Source organism: Echinops telfairi, unplaced genomic scaffold (genome assembly GCF_000313985.2).
Source record: "Echinops telfairi isolate 266 unplaced genomic scaffold, ASM31398v2 ScPeMD7_7458;HRSCAF=8496, whole genome shotgun sequence".
NCBI classification, from domain to species: domain Eukaryota; kingdom Metazoa; phylum Chordata; class Mammalia; order Afrosoricida; family Tenrecidae; genus Echinops; species Echinops telfairi.
The window spans coordinates 27,386,249-27,393,668 of record NW_022111358.1 but is presented as its reverse complement, the minus strand read 5'-3'; the positions used below and the strand labels follow the sequence as shown (position 1 = coordinate 27,393,668).

The following is a 7,420-nucleotide window of genomic DNA, read 5'->3' as shown; positions in this document are numbered from 1 at the left end:
GTGGTTAGCAATAAATAAGGAGGCTCCCTGGTTCTCGGGAGGGTGACTGGCCGAGGGTGGCTGGAGAAGGTGGCTAAGGAGGACGAAGCAGCGGCTTCTTCTCTGACGACTGAGCCCCCTCCCTCCACGAGGACCATCAAGCGGAGCTGAGGTGAGCAATGCTACCATGAATTGCGTCTGACTCCATCCTTTAACTCTCATGCTCTCTATGACTGTACCATAATCTCTACTTATTATCGCTGTACAATTGCGCCTACCGAACCTGTGATGTTTTGTGGGGTTCCCTCTTCCCTTTAACCTCACACCTGGTGCCCAGAACGCCTCTCCTGGGACCCCCTCCCGCAGCATGGTCACGGAGTGAATAGACAGCGTCATGTCCCCCACTGTCAGGGATGAGCGAGAGGTCACTTTCTGACCTGTGTGCTCGCTCTCTTCCCCCACTAGACGTGGGTTCCACAGGGGCAGGGCTGGAGCTGACTGGCACTGTGTTTCCCTGGTGCAGGCCTGGCACAGGCTGTGGCTTGGCTGCTGTTGAATCGATCGGTTCCCGCTCATCACCACCCTCGGTGCCACAGAACGAACCCTGCCTCATCCTGCGTACACTAAGACCCACTAAGCTCACTGCCACCCTACAGGGCATGTGGAACCGCCCACGCTGTGGGTTTCTGAGACTGCGACTCTTTACAGGAGTAGAAAGCCCCATCTTTCTCCTGAGGAGCAGCCAGTAGTTCCGAACTGCTGGTCCTGCGGTTCGCAGGCCAAAATGTAACCACTACCCCACCAGGGCTCCCTGGGTAGTAATAACTGACTGCTGACCCAAGGAAGGATCCAGGCTGCACAGCAGAAAGGAGGAAGTCAAACCCCAAGGAGGGTTAAGAAGCAGCCTCCTCAAAACCCCCACTAAACACTGGGGTTCTCCTGATGGGCACTACTCCTTCCTGCCACTCAGTCTCCAGCCCCCATGACCTGCAGGGTGAGAGGCCCTGGGGGGAGGGACACTGGGTGAGGAGGAGGAGGAAGCAAAGGAAAGGCCGGCTTAGAGGCAGAGAGATGGGAGGGCATGTGAGTCCCTGCTCCTGCTCCTGGCTTGTCCCCACCCTCAGGCCCCAGGCCTCGCAGACTCTCATCCCCTCTGCTGTGGCACAGGTCGCACACACCACCACCACCACCTTGAGCGCACGGCCACAGAGCCTGCGAAAGCGGGCGTCTCTCCCTCAGCCTCTGCAAGCCCCAGCCAACAGGAACCCATTGCTCTCAGCAGAGGCTGCAGCTAAGACCCGCTTTGGGTCCCCCATCCAGAGGGCATCAGGGGAGCTGGGCCCAGCTGCAGAAGGAGGCAGAGTCAGGAGAGGGCACGTGACAGTGTCCCAGCAGGCAGACCCCCCTGACATCCATCAGCCAGACCTGCACCGGGTGCACGCTGGGCGCATCCCTCATGGTGGCAGGGCTGCAGCTTGGGGGTACATGACATTTTCCGTCTCTGAAGGCTCTGTCTCTTGCCAGACCTGCCTCCCTCCTCTGTGTCTCCATCTCAACCTCCCCACCCCCACCCCGCTACCCCCTTCCCGTGTCTGTCTGTATTGCTCCCCGCTCTCTGGGTCTCTGCTCCTCTTCTCTCCCCCACTTGAGAACCTCCCCCCTCCAGCTCCCCTTCTCAGCTCTACCTCTGTGGCCCACCCCATCTCACTGCTGGGGAAGGAGGCTCCCAGCTCTCCCTCTGCATCTGTCTGTCTGTCTTTCTCCCGGCCTTCCCCTCCCTCCCTGGGGACAGGTCTCGGGTGGCAGCAGCTCGGGTGTGAGCCACACTTACGAGTGGCAATAGCACTGACACTCACACACCCCGACATCCCTGTCGAAGTGAGAGAGACACACAGATGGGGGCTACGAGCAGAGGTGTTGGGGGAGACACAAGGTTGGTGGGGAGCCAAGCAGGGGTGGGCACAACTGGCCAGGAGGCAGAGAGAGGAGGGGGTTCTGTACCCCCAACGGAAGGCACTCAGAGTCCAGCCAAGTGAGAGTCGAAGAGCCCTGGCCAGGGAGGCCAGTCCAGGTAACTTTGGAGCAGTCGCTTCTCACCAACCTCCCATTCCTTTATCTGGAGAAAGGCCGGCGGTTCTCACCTTTTGTCTTTGGTTTTCAGCAGAGGCAACCTATTCTAATCCGGAATGTGCCAGGGCACCACCTCCTTTTAGGACCCACCTGTACAGGATCAAACAAACGAACGAATCAGCCCATTCCCATCGCCCTCACAGGACAGAGCAGAGCTGCCCCGTGGATTTCTGGGAAGACTGTCACTGTACATCTTCTCCCATGGAATGGCTGGTGGTTTTGAACTGCCGACCTTGCGGACTGCAGTCCAACAGGGAGCCATTACGCCACCAGGGCTCCCAGAGTGACAATAGTCGGTGGGAGGACTGGACGGAGCCTCAGGGGGCAGTGAGCTGATGTTCACAGGGGATGAAGGGCATGGAAAGGGCGGATGCGAATGGATGACCAACTCCAGGACTGTAACCACGTCACTGAATGGGACAGGCAGAAACTCCCCGCCCGCCGGCCCGCCCTCCTGTGGAGGAGGACTTCGGGGCGAGTAAGAGGGGGGAGCAGCTGGCTTTGGTTCTCTGGTGAACTCCAGTGCCAGGTCCTGGAGGGGCACAGGAACAAGGGCAGCCTCCACCTGCCCTGGCCGCACTAATGCACGGCAGGAGTAGTGGGAGCCTGCCACCCAGGCCCCTGGGCGCAGAGCCCTCTGCCGAGCTGTCAGCAGCCCCTCCCAAGAGCCTCGAGGTGCCGAGAAGAGCACATGCTGCGTGAAGGAGCGAAGGGCTGGGGACAGCTGCCCACTCCACACGTGTGTTTGCCGAAGCTGAGCTGCTAAGGCCCTGGGAGGAAGGGTGGAGTTGCAGGCCTTACTGTGCTGGGTGGGGGAGCAGGTCAGGTCTGGGAGCTCCGGAGTCCTCCCAGGCCTTCTCTCACTCACCCCGAGGAAACAGCAGCACCAGGACCACTGGCAGGCAGGGCGATGGCTGGGATCCCAGATCAGGTCGCAGAGACAACTGGCATCACGAGGTCTGGACATATGGGGCTCTTCCTCTACCCCCTCCCCAGGCCCAACCACCATTACCTCTCCGTGACGGCTGTACCTCCAACACCCACTTCTCCCCACAGACCGGAAGGGGCAATGTCGTCGAGGGCAGCACCAGGCCTGGCTCCCTGCCCAGCCCTGCACCCTGACCCCTGCCTGCAGGGAGACTCCAGGGGAACTAGCTGCTTTGGACAGCGAAGGTCCTAGAAGAGGAGTCCCCCTCAGATCACTCCTCAAGCTGTGGGGTGCTGTGCCCCCACCCTCCTATCCTCCACTTCAGCCACACCCACCACTGGGGGCTCCCAGGGCACACCACAGCCTTCCTGTGCCTCCCCTCAGCGGAAGGTTCATTCTTGAACAACTTCCTCACGGGAGACCAGTCCAAATACCAGGCAGGTTTCCCTCACCCTCCTGACGCCCTTGACCCAGATCTCAGGACTGTGAGTCAGTACTTCCCTTATCAGGGACACCTGGGCCTTCAAGCGCCTTCCTCCAGCCCCTAGATGGCCGGCCGCAGTGCTGAGGAAGAAGTTCGTGCAAGTCCGGTCTGTGCATCTGGCCGTGCCCACCCTGAGACAGCGCAAAGACCGGGGGACTGATCATCAAATCTGGAGTCAAGAGCCCCTGACCTGTCCCCACCCCAAATCAAACCACTGCCGTGAGTCGAGTCTGATTCATAAAGACACTAATCATTTCCAAGACAGCAAATATCATGGAAGCCATCAGCCTGGCCCCTCTACTTCCCTTTGAGCAGCTGGTGAGTTTGAACTGCTGACCTCCCAGCTAGTGGCCCGGCACCCCGCGACCCCAGGAATTCTGCATTAGGCTGGGTGTGTGCCCTGGAGCCTAGGAGCCCCGGTGGTGTGGTGGTGAAGTGCTGGGCTCCAAGCACACGGCTAGCAGGCCGAGGCCGCAGCTGCTCCTCAGAACGACAGGGCAGACAGTTAGTCTCGGAGGCTCGCAAGGGCAGTTCTACCATGCCCTACAGCAGCGGTTCCCCACCTTCCTACAGTTCCTCCTGTGGTGGTGACCCCCAACCATCAAGTTATTTTCGCTGCTACTTCATCACTGTCATTTTGCGACTGTTATGAATCGGGCAACCCCACAGGTTGAGAACTGCTGCCCTACAGGGCCACTATGAGTTGGTGACCACTGGATAGCAGTAAGTGGTTTTCCGGCGTCCTTAAGCCCAGCCGGCAGCGTCTCCCTGAGCCTGGTCTCATCTGAACAATGAGGAGGGGAGGGTGCCCACTTCACAGAGCTGGTGAAGGGATACAATGATGAGTTAAATTATTAATTAATTAAGGACATGCTTACTGAAGGACACCCTTGTTGATACTACTCTCCCCGGGCACAAACCTGCAGGCAGGGCCTGACCAAGACTTTGCCCAAACTGAGGGTCCCATCAGTCTTGCTGGATGGAGGACGGGCACCGAGCCAGGATGGCACATCTGCTCCTCCTGCAAGCTAGGGCTCAATGGCCCAGGGCACCATCAGCTGGGTGCAGTGACTCACTGCCCTGCCCTGCCCAGCCCAGCACAGCACAGTCCATGGAGTTTGGGACAAGCCTGGGAGAAGTGGGAGTTTAAGTCCAGGTGGGTGTGGCAGCCAGCCTAAGCCCCGCTCCCTGCTTTCCTTCTGGGAAGGGGAAGAGGGAGGCAAAACATAAGCAAACCCCTCTGTTCTTACAGGGCCATCTCCTCAGCCCTCTTCTACTCTCCCCATGGACCACCCTGCCCCTCGAGTTACACATCAAGGAGCCCCCCTGCATTACATGTCAAGGAGCCCCAGCTCTGTGATCCCAAGACCCCTGGCAAGTGCCAGAAAAGGGCCAACTTTACATCCCATGGGGGGGTGGGAGGTGAGGGGTGTGTGTGTGTGTGTCTGAACTGCATACTGACTCCTCCTAGCCCCAGCTCAGGCTCAGTCACACAAGGTTCAGAGGGGCATGTGGCTGGGCAAATGAAGGGCGCGCTTCCCCTCTCACAGTACCAGCTGTTTCTGGGAGCCAGCTGGGAACACGGAGTCCGGAGACCAGGCTTTAAAGCCCTGCTGAATTATCTTGCTTGTCCCCTCTCCGGAGGCCCCCTTGTGTCACCAGGGCTTCTTAAACTTTTTCCAATGGTAACCACTTAGCATCTGAGAAATTGACAACATGGACAAGCGCTGCTAGAAACAGCTCATTTGACTTTGAATTAATTTGCGGGCATCTTGAGTCATTTTTCATCACCTCTCGCACACAAACACACATTCAGTGACACTACACCACGTGGGCTGTGTTTAAGCAGCTTTGATGCACACATAAAGGCAACCGCATGGAGCACTCAGCGGCTTGATGCACACATAAAGGCAACCGCATGGAGCACTCAGCGGCGAGTATGCAGGCCCAACACCCAGGATTTTTGGCATTTCCTGGAGTCCCATCCCAAGGGTGTGAGAGCTCAAGTTAAACCAACACACATTTATGGCACACCGGCAGTGTGCTAGGGAAGCTTGGGTGGCACTGTGGGCTAGGCATGGGACTGCCAACTGCAAGGGAAGTGGTTCAAATCCACCAGCAGCTCCGAAGGAGAAAGAGGAGGCTGTCTGCTCCTGTGAAGACTGAAGACTGATAGTCTTGGAAACCCGACAGAAGATCACTAGGCACTAGAATCGACTCACGGCAGCCGATGGGTTTAACACTGCGCCAGTCCCTGGGGGCACTGAGCCGTTCTGGTGGCTGGGGAGGGCGACGAGCTGATAAACACCAGGTGGAACCAGGCTATGGCAAGTGCTTTCTGGGAGGAATGGACAAAGGACCAACAGGGAGCTCGCAGAGACATGCCTGTGAGCCAGGCTGAGTGGGCGAGGTCAGGGCAGCCACAGGGCACAGTCGCCATCGGACCAAGTCCACTCACCCAGGCTCTGATGGGTCAGCATTGATTAGCTGAAGGAGAGTGGGTAAGCCAGGCTGGCCAAGGAGGATCAAGCAAGGCCCAACCCAAAATCATCCACGGGACCCTTCCCCCAGGCACTAGGCTCCACGCCCTCCCAGGACATGGTCCCTACTGGCCAGCCGAGGAGGCTGCCTCAGCCCTCATCCTCCCTCCCTCCCCATCCCACCACCACCCACCAGAGCTGGGATCTGAGGACCCAACTGTTCCCCCAAGTCCACTTCTACCTCTGGACAGCTCCCCTAGCCTTTTTGTGGTTCCCAGAGCTCCACTGATCATGTAACGCGTGGCACCCCTGAGTGGGGCCAACAGTTCGTGTGCTTGGCTTCTAACCAAAGTGGGGGTCCACCCAAGGATCCTTGGTGGTCCTCTCTGGAAAAACTCCACCACTGCAACTCTGAGGGAGCCGTTTGACTGGGACGCACAGGGAATCACCATGAGTCACAAGCAACAGGAAATGAGTTGAGTGTTTCTTGTTTTGCTTCAGTATGACATTTCTCCATTTCCAGTCATTTTCCTGAGAAGACTAGCCTTAGGTTGGGGTTTTCTTGACCCTTGAATTCTCACTCAATAAATTCGTATCCTGCCTCCAGTAACCAACAGCCCAACACTTGAGGTAATGACAATGAACCAGGCATTCAGTCTCTAGTGAGGAGGAAGCCGCATCCCCTGTCCTCAGGCAGCTTGTGGAACTAAATCTAACAGCCTGAGAGGGCTACACCGTTCTTATACCAACTGTAACACTGTTCTCACGCAGGCGGTAACACTGCTCTCACACCGACAACTGAAAGAAAACCAAACACACTGGTGGAATCCATGCCAGCTCAGTGACCACTACCGCTTGTCGGTTGAGCACCGTGTACCTGGCACCGTCTTCAGCTCCATCCATACCTTCACTGAAGCCTCCCAAGGACCAGGGAAGTGGGTACAGTAGGATCTTTATTTTACAAGTGAGAAAACAGGCGCTGTCTTCATCCAGGTCATGGAACAGGATCAGAACACCCCCCACCCCTGTTCCTGGCAGGCCTGGCCAGTGGGCTGTTACCCAGCCACTGTGTTCTGAAAAAAGAGCCCCCCTGTGGAACTTAAGGGGAGGCAGGAAGAGTCACCGCCCAGAAAACCCTCCTAGAGTTGCAGAGTCAGAATTAACTCAGGGGCAAAGGAATGGAGATGCCCTTAAAAAGAAGCCCTAGTGGCACTGAGGGTTCAGCTTTGGGCCACTAACTGCAGGGTTGGCAGTTCACACCTCCCAGCCACTCCAGAGGCTAGTGAGGAGTTGGAATGGACCTGGCAGCAGTGGGTGAGCTATGTTCTTAGCCAGGGGCAGGGGATGTCTGGCCTGTGGGCCGTAGGGCCTCTCCAGACTGGCAGTCCCAGCCATGACATGAGGGTGAGCTCATTAAAT

General features: G+C 57.7%; 1 protein-coding gene across 1 annotated transcript in view; it reads right to left on the bottom strand.

Annotated features, from left to right (window-relative positions):
* STARD3 (StAR related lipid transfer domain containing 3) overlaps positions 1-3,479 on the bottom strand; it is an 11,487-nt gene extending 8,008 nt beyond the window's left edge. The window contains exons 1-2 of the mRNA XM_004707117.2: positions 2,978-3,479; positions 2,121-2,199 (exon numbers count right to left, since the gene is read on the bottom strand). The gene's annotated coding sequence lies outside the window, so the exon portion shown is untranslated. The remainder of the gene's footprint in view (positions 1-2,120; positions 2,200-2,977) is intronic.
* Positions 3,480-7,420: the final 3,941 nt, after the last annotated feature.